This window comes from Phodopus roborovskii, unplaced genomic scaffold (assembly GCF_943737965.1).
Source record: "Phodopus roborovskii unplaced genomic scaffold, PHOROB, whole genome shotgun sequence".
NCBI lineage: Eukaryota > Metazoa > Chordata > Mammalia > Rodentia > Cricetidae > Phodopus > Phodopus roborovskii.
In genome coordinates this window covers 20,735,298-20,754,550 of record NW_026125397.1, presented here as the reverse complement: position 1 = coordinate 20,754,550, position 19,253 = coordinate 20,735,298, and the positions used below count along the sequence as shown (strand labels likewise).

At 39.5% G+C, this 19,253-nt stretch overlaps 1 protein-coding gene across 1 annotated transcript in view; it reads right to left on the bottom strand.

The window, feature by feature from the left end:
* Nucleotides 1-13,584, bottom strand: part of Hs3st5 (heparan sulfate-glucosamine 3-sulfotransferase 5) — a 147,500-nt gene extending 133,916 nt beyond the window's left edge. Inside the window, exon 1 of the mRNA XM_051175542.1 lies at nt 13,396-13,584. The gene's annotated coding sequence lies outside the window, so the exon portion shown is untranslated. The remainder of the gene's footprint in view (nt 1-13,395) is intronic.
* Between the last annotated feature and the right edge of the window lie 5,669 nt (nt 13,585-19,253).

Below are 19,253 nucleotides of genomic sequence, written 5' to 3'. Positions count from 1 at the left end.
ATTTGCTGGAGTTATTACAGACTTCTTGTGTTCCTTGTCAAGGATGGGTCCTGCTCTCTTGCACAGACCACTGAGCTAAAGTAATCCTTATCCCTGCCTCCTCTATCTCTTGGTTCTCTTCTGTGTTCTTTCTGCTGAGAACTCAGAAGAGAGAACTCTGGTTTTCCTGTCATCTAGCTGGTTTGATTCCACGTTGTTTTTTTTTTTTTTTTTTTTTTTTCACAGATGGCTGATGGCAGTGTCGTGATACCTTAAACCATAACACAAGCATTTGCCTACCGACAATAGTCCCTGTCATCTGGGCTTTGATGGGTTCCACCATCACGGCCTTTCCAGCTCTATTGCAGCCAGGAGAATACTTTGCTGACAGGGCCGTGCTCATTTCATCACATAAGACCCAGTAGCTCTCTCTCTCTTTCTCTCTCTCTCTCTCATCACCACCTTCTGCCAAGTCCCAGCATAGTTCAGATTTGTGCCCATCCTCTTTATGGCTCAGTTGTCGCGATTTCACTTGGACAGAAACCTCAAGTCACTTTTATCTGCCCAGGCCTCCTCCTCCCACCTGTTCTAAAGTCGGTATGTGTCCTTTCCCTCCTCCCAGTTTACTAGCTGTGGCTTGTGAAGAGCAAAACCCATCTTCTGAGGCCACAGAAGCTTTGGTGCTGTTTGAAGGGACCCAGAGGAGGGTGCTTCTCCATATGAAACCCATGCATCATTAGACTGAGATTGTCCACAAGAATTGTGAAGTGTCTGTGGATGGGATAGCGAACAATTGAACTGATTCATGGGTTTTAACTGGAGCGTGGATGCATAATGTTTCACTTTCTTTGGGATGCTTTACTGGAAAGAAAGACTAGAGAGTAGGTTCCCATGGAGGTGTTTTGACATTAGGGTTAATAAAGCATTAAGAACTCATTAATAAATAATGTTCTGCTTGGTTAACAAATAAAGTGAAATACACTGGCTAGACCTTGAAGTAAATCAAATCATACATGCAGCTCTGTGACTTGTTAATTTGTAGTAGTCTCCTCACAGCAATCCTGCAAAGCCCAATGCAACAGTGCACAAATAAGACCAGCAAATAAAAGCAAGCACCTTCAGTTCAGATACAGAAGATCAACTTTGTAATGCTCTAAAAGGCCTCAGGTAGTGAACAAACCATCATTGCTGTTGATGTAGAGGCATTCTAATGATAGCTTTAATCTTGCCAAGAAAGTCACACAATTGCAGGCATATAGCTATACATATGTCCAGTCATCTTGTGGCTCTTGCCTTATTATCTACAGGTAGTTGACAAGAATAAACTAGGGAATGGAGTTAATATGTGTGGGTAAGATAGTCCCTTCAACTAAACTGGTTCCTGATAAGCTCTTTAGTATGATCCAGAAAACTTAAAGAAATACAAATTAAAAAGGAAGGAAGAGAGGCAGGGAGGCAGACTCATCCTCCTTTCAGAAGTAAAAATGAGGTACAGTGCTCCTAAAACACGCATTAGCATGGTGAACTGGCAAGATTTTTCCAGGGATTCTATGGCTGCCTCATCTGTGATGGTTCTCAGAGTTGTGGCAGGGAGAGGGAAGCTTGGGCCTGTTGGCCACTTGCACTCCTTTGGGTGCTGTGTGGTGCAGCTTCCGGTCCACAGAGCTCATCTCATGATTATAAACTGATAGACAGCTGATCATTGCCAACTCAGCATGACTCATTGACTCCAGCTGTTTGACAGTCTGGAGGGACAGAGCCTCCCACCACCTGCCATTCTGGCTAGCTCCAACCTCCACTCACTAAAGCTTCATCTAGAAAGCCAACCACCATGCAGTAAGAGGCGATGTTTTGATGAAACAGCATGTTGGGGGGGATTCTGTTTCAACTCAACAGCCTTGCCAACCATGCCCATCTGCACACATTTACACACCATGCCAAGCCTGTTCTGGGATTATGATGACAAAACCATTAAGCTGCCGTTTCCACCCTTTCCCAAAGCTGTAGGTTTAAGCACCATTCATCTGCAACTCAGAGCATTCTTTATTAAACAATAGCATTTGAAATATTTCACCCTCTATATATTTACATAAACATGCTTCTTATACTAAATGGAAACCAAAAAATGAAGACCAATTTAATGTCACATGGCAAGATTCCAGTTTTGAGTAGTAGACGTGAAGGTGGTCTTTCTCTGTTCAGCCTTGTAATATACTTTGTTTACTTAGAGATGCCCTGTAATCCCAATGGTCTATAAGGTTGGACATGGTTTCTGAATTTTTGTGGCGGAGGAAAACTGACTTAGCAATTGAAGGTGTGCAAGGTCATATAGTTAGCAAGAACTGGATGTTCTAATTTCAAACTTTATACTCTCAATTGCTATTCCACACTGTCTTGAGTATTACCAGGAAATCTAAGCATACACCTAGAGAAATAATCTGGAATAGATCAGAGCTTCTTCCCCTTAATCATCCTGTACTGGAATGAGTCAAGAGTTTGCCTAACTATACAAGTTACCTTCTGCATATTTTTAAATTAAGCCATGTGGCTAGAAAGATGGCTGAGCAGTTAAGAGCACTGCTCTTCCAGAAGATCTGGATTCAATTCCCAGCACCAACATGACAGCTCACAGCTGTCTACATCTCCAGTTCCAAGGGATCTGACACCCTCACACAGAAATACCTGCAGGCAACTAATGAATCAGCCTCCTTTTAGAAACAAAAATGAGGTGCTAATACCTATACACTAATACACAATAAGTTATATAAAAAATTAAGTTAAATACATCAACATTTTGGTTCCTCTAAGTGTTGATTCTTATGACAAAGTCCAAATCATGTAAAAAAAAAAAAGTGTATTTCCTTTTCATTCCCGGAACAATGATGGGATTCCTGTTTTCTTGGCAATTGTTTGACAGCTACCCAAACATGGACTGGTATGAATGCGTTTCTTCAGCACATAATGCCCAAAATCTCAATGTTAAAAATGATGCTTGTGTCAGAAAAGAGAAAGAACCCAGTTGATACAAAACCTGGCCCAGCTATAGGCATACAGTTCTGCAGGAAAGACTTGATCCCTGAGGTGTCTGGACACCAAACAGCTGAGAGAAATGGGATCCTACCATAGAGTCAGACTGTTTAATCTCTGTCAAGAATCAAATGCCTAGTATTCCTTTGTTTAAAGCCCCAATGACATAGTCTTGCTATCAAATCTTAAGATTTAAAAAGTATTTATTAATTTACATCTGTAGCTTTTTTTAAATTCAAATCTTGTACTTGCATTGACATATTTACATAGAAAATGTAGGTCATATAATGTCTATGTTAATCCATATAGAAATTTCTATTTGTTATTAGCACTTGTATAATTTGACATTTTATGCATCCATGTTGTATTTCTCCCCAAAGACTTGAATTACATTTGGTTCTTTGTTAGCCTTAGAGCAATAAGTAGATTGTTTAAAAAAAAAAGTCTACTTTCCACAGTGAATGATTTATTATTCAAGTCTAAACCATACACAAAAAGGTATAAATGCAAATACTTATTCACAATAAATGTGGTGCCCCAAGGCACTATTTCTACCTCATAAGTATTTGGATATTATATTACATTATACTGTCTGTCAAGCCATACTTCCCTCCACATTATTTTTACTCCTTCCTATTTACATAATGTGTGGAGAGACAATGTGAGGCAAAGGTGTATTGGATTTTATTCAGCCCAAGAGGCATGCTGTGGCTGCTAGTACATGGGTTTAGAGAGAGGATATGTGGCCCACAAATCCCTTGTTGGTCAGAGGAAAATTCATCTTCAACGTGATTAAATGGAAAACCATGTTCATTTTGGAAAAGAAAATACAAAAAAATTTTTCTAAATCACATCCACATCTATCTACAGGGGAAGAGAGAATGGGAAGGGCAGAGAGAGATGCTAGGGGACACTTCCAACGTCTTCAAGCAACACGATTCCACCCAATCAAAAGTAGGCAAAAATTACTCATTTTCAAAGTTTTTCATTCATTAGTCATTGGAAATACTTTAGTTTTGTCCTTAATACCTACTGCTAGGAGGCTAATAGCCACCACACTAAGAGCCGTATGTATTTTCCAATTGTTTTTAAAGCAGGTGAAGTTAAATGATAATTTTCCATTAACTTGTTAATAGAAGATGTTATGTGTTATGAGCAGGTTTTTCCTGCAGGCCTGGCCACGCCAGCCCCAAATAACACAAAGACGCTGTATTAGATATAATGTGGTTGGCCTGTTACTAGCGTTCTTATTGGCTAACTCTGTCTTAAATATTGACCCATTTTTATTAATCTAAGTAGTTCCACGTGGTCTCATCTTACCGGAGAAAGGGCCTGTTGTTCTGCTCTCTTGGTCCTACATCTTGAATCTCCTCCCTACTACTTCCTCTCTCCTCCTTGTCTCCTAGTCCCGCCTATCTTGCTTTCCTATTGGCCAACAGTGCTTTATTCACTAACCAATAAGAGAAACATATTTACAGAATGACATCTCCCATCATGTCTTCTTTCCTGTCTAAAATTAAAACATCAGGGACACAGCAATGGACAGAAGCCCCTGATTTTCAGGGTCTCAGTCTCATGGTCTTGTAAGACGAGCAGTTGCCCAGTGAAGGGGCCAACAGTGTGTATTCTCACTGTCGGATAAAACCATGGAAGTTCCCGGCCTACTCAGCAATTCCTCCCAGTCCAGACTTTACAGCTGCTCCCTGGAACTGTCGTCACCAGTGACTGCAAACACTGAACCCAAATCCCACATACTACTTCCTGTATTTCAAATTTATATTATTTCATTTTAATAAAGGAGAACTAGAAATATGCACGAAATGTTTCTCGGTACAACCAGAAGCCTGCATTTCTCCCTTTAGATAAAGCCCAGGTTGTACCCTTCATTCCACGGAAATGTAGACTCCATTTACCAGAATGACAGTTACAGCGTTTTAAGAAGTAGAGTAATGCTTAATCGGAAAAACATCTTTGAAATAAATTGTTTCTTCCTTTTCCTTTTCTTTTCTTTCCTTTTTTTTTTTTCTTTCTTTTTTTTTGAATATGAAGCTGCTTGGGTTTATCTGGCAGTCGTTTTATACTTTTCTTTGTATTTTGGATACATACTCCTCTGCTCTGTTAAGTCTAATGAAATGATTTTCCAGTGACTTCTGCAATTTTCTCCTCTAAGGTTCAGAGTTTTCATGTGATGCTACAGTGTTTCCGGAGAACTCTGAGGGGTTCTCATCTTAGCTGTCGCTCAAGTTATTTTCTAAATTCAGCATTTTACTAACAATCTTTCCTTTCCCAGTTCACTGAAAAACGATGCAGTTGTATTTCATTGGCACCAGATATATTGATTAGTATGTAATTCTTTTCATGGCTTTCTATAAGTTCTATTTATTTTTCTAAGAACAAGATCTCTAATGATAGTCCCCATGAAAAAGAACAACGTTTTAGCCCTATGGAGTGTGGTCTGGGGCTTAGGAACATTCACCCACCAGGTCACTCTGAAATTTCAAGATATGGTTAATGTTCTTTATTTATAAGAGAAATAAGATCTTGGCGCAAAAGGCAGTGGGGTTCCAGTTAGAGCCATGCAGTGAGCGGGAGACGGGGCTGGTGTTTACAAGAACGAATCCCTGCCCCCACTCTACTGCCGACCACTAGAGTGAGGCTTCCAGAGACACTGACTTGAAACAAACAAAAACTTAGCTTTGATGGTAAAAAATGAAGCTGGTGAGATGGTTCATTGTGTAAAGGTGTTTGCTGCCCCTTATGACTTGAGTTTGATCACAAGGTCTCACCTGTAGGAGAGAATAGACTCCTGAAAGTTGCCCTCTGACCTCCACACGTCCACATGTGTACTCTCTCTCTCTCTCTCTCTCTCTCTCTCTCTGTCACACACATGCATATGCAGAGAGAGAGAGAGAGGCAGAGAGAGATGAGAGAGGGAGAGAGAGAATATAAATGAATACAAGTGTAATAAAAATTTAAACAATCATTGCTATGCTGGTCTGACAATGAAAGGCTGCCATAGCACAGTGCCAATGTGTTCAATGTGTGAAAAGAGCAAGGAGCAGAAGATCCAGTTGAGTTAATTCAGTAAGGTCATGATGCCAGATAGCCCATGGCTACATGATGTTGCCCTGACATAACATTATCTTTTCATTTTAGCCAGCCTCATACCACTGTGGAGAATCTGCATATTTTGGGTAAGGATGTGCCTCAGTGTTTAGAAGCTTGCCTGGTGTGTAAAAGTCCTGTGCTTGACTCCCAGGAGTCATAACCAAGTATTTACTTAAGGGTGAAACCAGACTCTCTGTAGGGAGCTTCATAACTTAAGTAACATACATGTATGCTTACTATAGCAAGGCCAGACAACAGATCTTTCTTGTTCTATAAAGTTGAGATCTGGTATTGAGAAAACTAAATAGAACCCTCTGAGATGGTTCCATTGGTAAAGTGCTGGCCCTGCAAGCCCATGGACATGAGTTCCATCTCCAGCCCCTCCTCAAAACACCAGGTGTGATGCTTGCGTCCAATCCCAACTCTGGGAACAGAGACAGGTGGCTCCTAGGGGCTAATTGGCCAGGCACTCTAAGAGCTGAGAAGCTCCAGGCCAGTGAGCATGCTGTTTCAAAGCAGGCAGGTGATGTTTATGAGCATGGCATCCAAGGCTGTCTTCAGGCGTTTACACCCATGAGCACACACATGTATACATACACATGAACACATGCCAACACATGTAAATAAGTATTGAAAAAGAGATGTAATTATGAAAAAGTATGTAATTTAGAAAGACTAGGCAATCTGGAAAGAACGCCAGTACAAAGCGGAATACAAAAACAACAACAAAGGGAAAAAAGAGAAAAGCCCGACAGCATAATAGCTTCATTTTTTTTCTTTTTTCTTGAATTCATATAGCATTAAGAGCAATGTGTTAAGTTTTCAGTTTTGAGTATTTTCGTTTCAACGGGGGTTTCACACACCAACACACATGTCATTTTTTATTGCTTCAGGACAGCTTCCTTGAAATTTTTCATGCTCTGCAACGATTATTGTCATAACCACATTGCATTTATTACCAACAGGTACTTCATCTGAACAGCAATTGACCGGATTCCATCTCACTGGCAAAGATAAGCAGCTTTCTATTGTAAGTTAAATTAACGGGCCGGTGCTTGAAGGATGTACTACCTGTACCTGCTGCCACCCAGCTGTTTCTTTACGGGGGTTACAAGTGAACGGAAGAGGCCTGCTGTGCAGGGGATAGGAAAATTATTATCATTTGCTTTCCTAAATTGCATGAGAATTTTTGCTCAGCAGAAACCTCTTGAGTGCAAAAGTCTGAAATTGTGTCCTGCTGGTAGGAATGCCTGTTTGGAGTGGTGGGAATTTGAACATTCCACTTTGCTTCAAATCCTCTAGATTTCATGAGTTTGCGCACAGCCTTGTGGAAGTGTGCTGTCTCTCCCTTGCAAAAGAGAAGTGGCTTGTGACCTCTTTATGCAACAGTGAAGAGTAAACTATGCTTGCGTAAGTGTTTGCTTAGTAGGTCAGTTTAATAGTTATTTTGTCAAAGGGGAAATCCTTTGTCTTAGATATAAATTTGAGTTCAAATTCTTTGATGAAGACAATGGACTCTTTATGCTTAATCTACTGACTGGACTTTCCACTTCTTGGATATTAAGCTCATTTGCTGGGCAAATGCTTTTGGTCCCTAATAAAATTCTATCTGTTAATGGTTTCATACTTCTTTGGAGACAGCAGGAAGGGTAGGTTGGCCTTGGGCACTCACTCGTAGCTTCTTCTGACTGCACCTCCTAAGTGCTGGTATTATATGTACAAACCAACGTTTTCAGCTCTGATACTACTCAGTATCGTCATATACTCTTCAACATGCCTGTACTACTTATCCCTGTATATTTTTATTTGTTAAGTTTAAGTGACATCTGCTGATTTCTAGGCATCGAGAAGAAAGATACCAGCTATAGTGTTATATACTCAAGATACTTTGTATTGCATCCTAAATCTTTGTTAGTCCTTTTAGTTCTGTGCTGTAATGACATTAAACTTTATGTCAGTCTGTAATTCCAGTCTTTGCAGTTTGGATTTTGTTCTCTAGTTGAATATATCTGGTGCTCGCTATTGGTCCTTTTGTATTTATATTTACAGTCATTTCTTGGATGCTTGAAGTATCCCTTTTAGTAGTTCTTCCAGAGAAGGTTCATGATGATGTTGTTGGCAGAGAGCCTGAAGAGGAGGAATGCTTACGTCCTGCTTTAAATTGTTAGGAGTGGAGCTGGAGAGATGGCTCAGAGGTTAAGAGCACTGACTCCTTCTTCCAGAGTCCTAAGTTCAATTCCCAACAACCACACAATGGCTTATAACCATTATATAATGATATCTTGGGGCCTCCTTTTGAGTGCAGGAAAAATGCTGTATACATAATAAATCTTAGAAAAATAAAACTGGGGAGAGGGAGTTAGGAGGGGAGAGGTGGGCATGGCAGAGAAGAAAGATTGAGTTAGGAAAAAAATAGAGGGGAGCAAGCAAAGAGATACCATAATAGAGGGAGCCATTATAGGTCTTAAGAGAAATCCGGCACTAGGGAAATGTACAGATATCTACAAGGATGATCCCAACTAACAATCTATGCAATAATGGAAAGGCTATCTTAAATACCATTGCCCAATAATGAGATTGATGACTACCTTATATGCCATCCTAGAGCATCCAGTAGCTGAAGGAAGCAGAAACAGACACCCACAGCTAAACACTGAGCTTAACTCCTGGAATCCAGTTGCAGACAGGGAGAAGTAATGAGCAAAGCGGTCAAGATCAGGCTAGAGAAACCCATAGAAACCGCTTAACTGAACAAGGGGAGCTCAGGGACTCCAGTCTCATAGCTGGGAAACCAGCATTGGACAGACCCAGACTCCCTGGGCAGGCTATGGGGCCTCTGGTAGTGGATCAGTATTTATCCGTAGTATATGAATGGACTTTGGGAGCCCATTCCACACAGAGGGATACTCTCTCAGCCGAGACACATGAGGGAAGGGTCTGGGCCCTGCTTCAAATGATATGCCAGACTTTGAAGACTTCCCATGTCTGTGCACATAGATGTGGGTGACCAGGGAGGTCTGAGATTTTGGATCTCCTAGGACTGGGGTTACAGGTTGGGAGTCAAATTCTACCACTATTTCCAAATGTCACTAGCTTATGCTGAAGTTATAGGCCACATTCTCTGTTCAATACACCAGTTTGGCTTCAAAAATCCATTAACAAATACTGTTAGTAAACTAAGGAGGTGATTACTTCGGATACAAATAGAATGAACAAAACCCTAGGCCAACTGCAGCTGGTAGCAATAATGGTGGCATGTGTTACAACTCGAGACTTAAGAACAAAGACATCAACAGCACTGTGGCGTGCATGAGCGCGCGCTCTCTCTCTCTCTCTCTCTCTCTCCCTCTCTCTCTCTCTCTCACACACACACACACTTATCCTCCAAATGGAAGAATCAATCCGGCTAGCAAATTCTGGAAAGCATGCTGGAATTACCCAAACAGGCAATAAGGAACATTTCCTTGGTTGTTATAACTTGAAATTACCAGTGTTTAATGAAGAGGAAAGCAAGTGGAACTTTACTCTCTTGTAAGATACCACAGATTGAGAATTACATCTAAAGATTACTCCACCTTAAATATTATTCTCACACTCAGCAAAATGTAGTATGAGATACAAGTCCTCATTTGAGGCTACTTAAAAAAAAAACTAGATTTTGTCATATCAATTTTTTTATTTAATTTTTTTTTTTGCTCATATGGGTGGTTTGCCCCTGTGTACCACATGCAGGAAGTGCACATAGAGGCTGGAAGATGGTATCAATGTGTTTGGATCTAGAGTTAAGAAACTGTTGTGAGCTCCCATATAATCAAACCCAGCTCTTTAAGAAAAGCAGCCAGTGCTCTTAACCACTGGGCAATCTCTTCAGCCCCATCCTCACATTTCTAAAATGTCATTTACCCCAAATAACTGAATGTTTTTCTAGCCCTTTAAAATATTTTAAGGTTTACATTAAGGATATTTCTTTTAGTAGACCTGGAGATCAGCACACTAAGCAACACAAATAGACTTTGAAGGACAAACATTGCATGTTTTCTCGTATGTTAAATATAGGCTTTCTGAATGTAGAAAACCAGAAGGGGGTCATTTGGGTAGAGGAAGGGAGGTCCAGTGATGTGAAGAAAGACAGCGTAGAGCATGCCAGAGGATACCAGGACCACAGTGTGCTACATCCATGGAGAGAGTGTCACCAGCTATTCTGTAGCGATAATATGTGCAAATAATAATAGCTCCATTAGTAAGACTGCTTATAACCCTGGAAAAACAATAAAACATCATATATAATTCTGCCAGTTGACAGTAACTATCAATGTTATTTTTATTCCTTTCAACTATCTCCCTATGCATTTCCATCAGAAAATAATAGGGCAATAGGACCATGGCAAAACAGGCTTTTATAACTTCCTGTATTTGCTTACACAGATTGTGCATATTTTAAGTTAATAATTTACTATATACTTTTTAATGACTTCTCAGCATATTGAGGCCAATAAGTACATTTCAATATCTCTACATGTCTTGGGGCTTCTTTATTATACACGCTCATAACAACATTAACATCCCCCTTGTTCCTTTCATGTTTGGTCCTTCTGGGCTTTGCCCTTCTAAAGCGCTGCCTTTTGGGTAATCCTTGCCTCTTCCACCAACATAGCTCCAAGCAAATTAAGCCTGAGTAAAGCTAACCAGTTTTCCGTTCTGGACGGTGAAGGTGAAAGATTCTTCTGTCCAACTGAAAATATTCCTCGCTTTAGATGAAACCACATTGATAATATGTGATACTTATTTCACTTCTTGGGTTTAATACTCCTATCCTTACCCAAATAACATTATTGCAAAATGCTTGGCGAGTTTCTCCTTGGTCAGTCACATCAGACCACGTGGTTGTTTACTGTTCTTCCTATTAGACTTTTGTATTCCAAAATACAGACTCTAGGAGCTCAGCCATGTCTCCCTCCTCCTTTTTATGCCATTATGATCCCCTAACGTTTCTGTCATTTACTTTCTTTGAGCAACAAAACTACCTCACGTGTGGTCCTGAGACTGGAAAGTTTTCTTTAGGGACTGTAATTTAAGAACACTGATAAATATGCCTATGACAGTCAGAATCCACATGAGGACATGACTCACCTGCTCCTCTGCTAGAACAAAGGTAAGAGGAACGAAGAGGGAGAAGGGAGGAAAGAAAAACAGGAAGGTCGGTGCACCTTTTTGAAACTGAAATATGACAGAGGTTAGTACTAAAACACTATGATATAAAATTTTAAAACCTTATCCAGCTCTAAATGTATATTTCACTCATTTTAGGATTTTCATGTTGCATAGTATCAGCTGTATCTTCAGACGAGATAATCTTGAGAACAACTCCAACCACAAATGAAGTTATTAATTTAGTTAATACAACTCTGTAAGTAGTTTTATCACTTGTGAATCACTGCATCCCCTTCTGCATATAAATGCACTCAATGTTCTATGTGTGACACCAGTGGTTGGTGACTGTAGCCAAGGCATGTTTCCGTGATAGTTCCTTTTCCTTTTCAAATCTTACAGACCAGAAGTCTAGCAAGTGTGAGCAAGCATAGAGACTGACAAGGGGGTGGGGTGGGGGGTGGGGGCAGCCCCACAGAAATCCAGTCAAAGGCCTTGATTACAAAATTACAAAGTTACACTCCTCGCTATGAATACAGTACTGCTAAGCCTTCAGGGACTCATCGTAACTTTAAATCCGTGTGTGTCCCTGTGGGCCACTTCTGTAGCTGGAATATACAAAGCAAGTCTTTTATAAACTTAAAAACCACAAATAATAATAATAATAATGAAAACAAAGTCGGTAAATGAAGTGTCACAGCAGAAAAGTGACAGTCACCAAAGACACACATAACCTGTCATAAAATATCAGGTGGTATATTCCTTTTAAATTAAAACCTGAGCTTTCAAAGGCAAAAAGATGGAGCCCTCAGTATGTAAGAATGCCTAGGCAACTCTGGAAAGATGTCTCAGGGTTTTCTATTGCTGTGAGACGACACCATGTCTGCAGCAACCCTTTTTGTTTGTTTGTTTCTTATATTTTCGAGTCAGGGTTTCTCTGTGTAGCTTTGTAGACAATGGCTGGCTTCTCACTCACAGAGATCTGCCTCTGCCTCCCCAGTGCTGGGATTAAAGGCTTGAGCCACCACCACCTGGCATGGCAACTCTTATAAAGAAAGCATTTAATTGAGGGTGGTTTGCTTACAGTTTCAGAGGTTCAGTCCATCATAGTCAGTGTGCAGACAGACATGGTTATGGAGCAGAGAGTGTGGCATGTTGACTCAGAGGCAACAGGAAATCCACTTGAGTGAAGCTTGAGAAGAGACCTCAAAGCCCACCCCTACAGAGACAAACTTCCCACAGAAGGCATGGCCCAGATTAAAGGTGTGCTCTTCAGCCTCAAGGTCTGGATTATGGGGGTCGGGTCATGTCACCCAGCCTCCTCCAACAAGATCACACTTCCTCCAACAAAGTGACACCCCTAATAGAGCCACCTTTTGTGAGCTTATGGGGGACAAACACATTCAAACTACCACAAAGGGCTTACTATTCTGTTTTTGCCTTCTAGATATTCTATAACTAGAGCCAATAACCCTAAATACCAGACAGAGTAGCAGCTAGTGATTGTAAGGGGGTGCTTTCTGTGTGAAAGGGAGATGCAAATTAGCTCATCTTAGTGAAATTGAAAAAGAATATTAATGAGAATTAATAATTCAAATTGGGGAGATAAAAAGGAAATGCTAATCTATCACTTCTGTGCTGAAGTCATTCTTGACTTATTCTTACTAGTAAAAGAAAATACATAAAAGCCCAAGGATAACATCAACTTTATAAATGAAACTTATATGACTTCCAATTCCAGTTTCAGAGTTTCTTAAAGGCCTCAGAGTGTGTGCATCAGGAGTGCTACCAAAGGTGAAATGTTTCCCAGCCCCTGGAATCTAAGCCTCTGGAATATTCCAAGGGGCCAGTACTCTTGTACACACTGGATTTTAGGACAACTGTTTGTGAGGTCGTGTGAAGAGAAAATTTGGTTGATCCCTGCTTCCTCTGCATCCTAACCTACTTGCCCTGCGTGGCTTTCAGCAGTTGTAAGTCCAGCTCCACTTAGGTCCTAGTTTAGCTGTGGGGGGTGGGGGAGGAGTGCACAAAAGTACATATTTGTCTTAAATTTAATTGCTTTTAATTTGTCTGTTTTTCAATAACAGAGAATTAACATTTGATGTAATTAAGTTATACTCAAGTTTCACTTACCTTCACATCTTTATGCTCATCCAGAAAGTTCTATATGTATGGAGGAGAGACTTCTAAGATCATGGCAAAGTAGATTGTCTTGTTTCTGAGGGTGTCAGCTGGCCTTTGAGACTCCTGAGGCAGGCAGCAGACGCCACCAGTCTTAAGCCAGTGAGGCCTGGTTATCTCTAAACAGAGCAGAGAAATGGACAGTTGGTCACATGCAATCTACAATTACCAGGGTCTGCCATGGACAAGGTTAGTCTCAGTAAACTAACAGTGTTACTAAATTTAAACTTGGCCAAAGCTTGTTGTTCCCAGATTTAGCTCAGTTGTCATTTAAAATTTCATGATACTGTGAAGTCAGTGTCACAGAGTGACTCCAACTACAGAGGAGTCGACTGCACTTCCTACTGTGGTAACTGACTATTTTTTTCAAACAATAAATTAAGTGGGATAATTACTAACTTTATTTTTGACATGTGGGTGATGAATTTATACTAAGTTTCTAAGCCAAGTTTGATGAGGTCCCTTGAAAATACATCTTTACACAAGAGTCTATAATATCCCATAAAACATAAAGATGGGATATTTTTACTAAAAGATGGGATATTTTTACTAGTTCCCCATGGAATCATCTGGTAATTTTGCTGTTTTCTTTTATATTGGCAATGCTTGCAAAGATAACTAGGCACACACAAGGATAAAAATCCTTCCTAGTTCATATATGTGGTAGTTTATGTTTTCTTACTCAGGAAAACCAAAACTATACTGTCTTTGTTGACTAAATTGAACAGAGGTTAATAAGGATTAATAGAAAAGGAGAATAAAACACTTCCAGACATTGATAATAATAAACCATTTACATTTTCTAAAGTGAGAAAAGAAGCAACAAGTACAGGTAAATACAAGATAGTAAGCAAAGTGACAAGTACACACTGTTCATCAAGCACAGGAGATTTTGCATGACAAATCTTCTCCTGGAAGAGACCCTAACACCACTCAGCTACCTTCTTCTTTCCTGTGAAAGATGACATGACCATGTCATACACCATTAGCAATGTGAAATATACTGAATGAAAATACTAGGAGAATTTTGATTAATTTATTAGTACAAAGATTCTTGATACTATGGAGAGAATACTTGGAGATAGGTAGCCATCTTGCTACTTTAATATGAAACTCCAGAGAAGCAATGATATGGACACCTATGGATGAGCAGCAGAGCCAATCCTACTAATTTTGGAAAGCTTCTGGTTAATACCACCAGGTCTGGGGCTAGAGAGATGAGTCAGAGGTGACAACCACTGGCTGCTCTTCCAGAGGGTCCAGGTTCAGTTCCCAGCACCTATAAAATGGCTCACAACTACTGGTAACTCCAGTTCCAGGGTATCTGATACCATTTTCAGATCTTCTCAGATACTGTATGTGGTGCACAAATGTATGTGGTATACAAACATACATTCTAGCAAAATAATAATAAAACCAATAAAGATAAAAATAATACATTAAAAATTCTACTCCTTGTTAGGAGAAGCCTTTCAGGCAGACAAACATCCTCCCCATACTGCTAAGCATGTGCTCTGCAGTGACTGTAGTGATGGCTTCCTCTGTACTCCTTAACACATGGTCTGTAATTAGGGGAAGGTACCATTTTGTGCAAGGATGGTGGTAGGTATTTTTCTTCATTTCAACTCCTAGGCAGGATGTACACATGTGGACTGATGAGCCACAAATGAAGGAAGGCTTTTTAGAACAAAATGGAGTGGAAAATAGAACTTTATGCTAGATTTGGAAGAATGAAATCCATTATTGAAGTTGACAGGTAAGGGCTCATTGTTGGCCCGGTGCCCAAACTATTACATTATTCAGACCCTTACTGAAAGGGTTTGAACTTTCACCTCAGAGTCCTTTCCTACTATCTTGACAGCCCTGTGAATTCTTTCATTGAAAATCTTTTTCAATGTTTCCCTTCACTACTGCCTTCCTTTCATTCCTTTTCCTTTCTCGGGGTAGGCAAAGGACTCACCTTCTCTTCCCTTGATGGTTGCCAAGACTGTTCAACACATTTCTCACTTTTCTTAAGCACTGTGGCATGTCCTAGAATTGTCTTAAGATTTTGTTTCCATAGAAAATGAAAAGCTGTGGATTCCTTCCTGACTAATGTGGTTTGATCAAGCCAGACCGCCTGAAACAGAGTACCAGGTGATCCTACATTCAAAACAGCTGGACCAAGCAGCCTTATAGACTACAGCTAGGATTTCTGCATCTTCTCAGAATCCCCCATGACAGCGCCCCTTGCCAGCATGAAGTAGTTTGTAAAGAATGACACCCAAATTCCCAAATATTGTCTATAAATGTTTGTTTTAATTTAAATGGACTTGGTTATATAAAATAAATAAAAAAGAAAAGAAAAAAAAAGATTGAACACCTTAGGACATTGATTTCATGGCACCCTTCTGTTCAGAACACAGGAGTTTCCTCTAGAGTATGAAATTAAATCTGGATTCTTCTAGGTGTCCTAACCTCTTCCCAATATTCTAGTTTGTTCGGTCATAAGATTGGTCCTCACTCTGAAGGTGTAATATAATTATATTAAGATAGTGTGCCCTAGTTTCTGAAGACAATGAGAGGGATCAACATATCTCTATTCTGGGCATTTGTTGTCCAGAAAAATGAATGACTTGTGTTTTGCTAAACCTTTACATGTAAACATGGAATCTATTTTCTGCTAAAACTAAGGCATAAACATGACACATTTTGAAACCATGAGAAGGAAACCTGCAGAAATAGGGCAAACTTTAAGGTACACGCACCGAGAAAAGGGAAGAGAGCTCGGAGATGCACATGTTGTTTCTTTCCTGGATAGGGGCTTGCAGGAACAACATGGGATTTCCCGCTATCTGGAAGCTGAGAGGTATTTCTTGGTTGCTTCAGTTCACATTGCAACCTATGTATACATTAGTATATCTTACCCTTTACTTCATGTTTTTTCTATGTTTACCTATTCTTATGATCCAGCCCTCTAACTTCAGAAAATGTTTCCAGACTCTTATATCTTATGAAAAACTATACTGTATTGGCCATTGTGGACACCAATACAGGCTCACACTTCCCATGACTCTATCACCTGATAGCTCTATATTTCACTTCCTTCATATTTTTATAGATTTATTTTTGTTTACTTATGTGGATTGTCTGTGTGAGTATAATCCGTGTGAGTGAGGAGCCAGAAGAAGGTGTCAGATCCCCTGGAGCTCTAGTTACACGTGTCTGTAACTGCCTGCCATGAGTGCTGGGAACAGACACAGGGTTTCTGGAAGAGCAGCAAGCACTCTCTCAACTCCTGAGCCGTCTGCTCAGGCACCATTCTTCCGTTTCTAAATGGTTAGTTGATATTCCAAGTCAGTTTTTGAGAAATCCTCAGATTAAATTCATCCATAATTTAACTATAAAGTTCTTTTCAAATGCATCCTCTCTCCAACATTTCACATTTTTGTAAATAACATTACCTACCACCGGTGGATGAAACTAAAACCAAATTATCCAATCTTCAAGTAGCAAACTATAGTGTATTAGGTCTTTCTTCCCTCCCTCAGACTCAGTATCCAGTAATCAAATCTCTTTTGATTTTACTTTTCTGAATCTTTTCTTTTTAAGTTGGTCTCATTATTTGTTTCCAGGTTTATAGTATAGAAATGATGAGATAAAAAGATGGATTGTTCAGTCTACTTTTGAACAACCACAAATCTCAATTATTTGACACTGCTATTGATTTTTGTTTATTAATACCAATTTAAGTTTATTTTTGTTATACTGTATATGTTTCTACTCTTGTTTAAAGTATTGTACCTATAAGTCTCATTTAATAATGTAGTGTAAAATGCTAGTCCTTGAAAGCTATTTAGGATAATAAAGAAATTCAGGTTAGTAGTCACCTATAACAATAAAACTTGAAGTTACATTAGGTATGTTTTCAATGTCATACAGAGATATATTTCAAATAGATCATGACCTTCAAACACTTCAGAGACCTTCAGAATATGACATTTACAATGTTTTAATGACATAAGGCTTTTCAGAACAGTAAGACATGTCTGCTCCTGACAGCACCAATGTACTTCAGAAAAGGGTGATGAACATCAAAGAACCTGCATATGGAGTTTGCTTTGAATATGGCCAAGTTATCCACTGGGCAAAGAAACCACCTTTGCCTCAACTGCTAACAGTATGCTCTCCAAACTGGACAAGCAGGTCACAAAAGAAAGTGACTGCTGAACTTTATGAAGACAAGGTAGGACAGCCCTTCAAAATTCCTGCTTCACAGAAAACTCTGTCAGATATTCTAGGCCTGTAGGCCAAAGGTGGATGCCCCGGTGTTATAGAGGAAACTTGGGTGGTTGTTCAGGAAGCCACATTTTTTCTGTCATTTCCATAGTTTTGGGTACAGAGCTGTGCACATGTGATCCCAGCACTTTGGAGGCAGGATCAAGAAAATTGTAAATTTGAGGCAAGCCTGGGTAGCATAGTGAAATTCCATCTTTCTCAAACAACCAAAAGGGAGAAAATGGCATCACAGCATTGATTCCAGAACTTAAGGACCTTTTCTATTTGCCTCATTTTTAATTATACAACACTCAACTAAGTGCTTAATAGATAACTATCACTCCATAAATGTGAATAACTCATGAAACGCTGAAAACCTCATGTTTTCATTTCTGGATCACCTAGGCGCCTGTTGAGGGTAAGGCTATGTCTGGTGTATCTATTGGCAACTGACAGCAGACATCATATAAGCAGCACAGTCAAGAGGTATTTAGTTTGTTGAGGTTGATAATGCATTCTAGTTTATTTTTAAAAAGCTGGTTTCCCCTCTCTCACAAATGGCTACGTTATTACTTCTATACATTGCTAGAAATAATCAAGGGGAAACATTATTTTGTCAAAAATCAGGAAAATGAAACTATGTCTGATTCTACAGACATATTTTAATGTTGCATTGGTTCTACAGAATAATAATGAAGAAGTGATGTATGTATGAACAGCTTTCTAATACATCTTGGGTTATGTAGACAAACTCCTGTGCTTTCAAATAGGACATGATTTGTATTTAAAACTAGGGGCAAAATGACATATTTTTCATAATTAAACCTCAAGCTTTTCTGAGTAGAAGTGATTCATTAGGAAAATAGTTAACCTTGGCTACAAATGAGTTGCTAGATACTGAGTATTTATGTTAAAAGAACCAAAGAAATTTAAGTGATTTGAAGGTTGGTCTAATATGCTATCATATGGCGTTATACACAGAACTCACTCTAAATGAAGGGATAATTTTCTAGGCAGTCTAACACGAGAACTTGCAGAGGAAGCCAGCAGCAGTGACTCAGTACACCTGGGAGAATGTATGTAAACATACACACTTCTGTCCTCAGGGCTCCTGACTGTATGTAGCATGGCTCTAGACAATGTTTTCTAAATGACTGACAGGCAGGCTGAATAAAATTTTTTAGTTCAATAAATCAAGAACCGAGGATGTGGAAGAGAGAATAGACAATGAAAATTTTCTACTTGAATGAAATTCTTAATCCACCAGTTCTAAAAAGCAATGTTGAAGTTTGTCCAACTTGTATTTATTTGAGAAATAAGTGTCTTTGGGCTTCTGTAGACTGTTTTTTACTTCTATATCCTTATCCTTTCTAGATAGTTCAGAGTATAACATCTACTAGGAAACTACAGAGAAGGAAGGATGTAAGGAAGGGTACAGAAAGGAAGAAGTCATTCTTTTTATGAAATGCAGTCTGAAAATGAATACAAAGAGTTCTTAAAAACAAGACAAAACAAAACAGGGAGTAGCCTGTTTACACCTTTTCTCCAGAGTA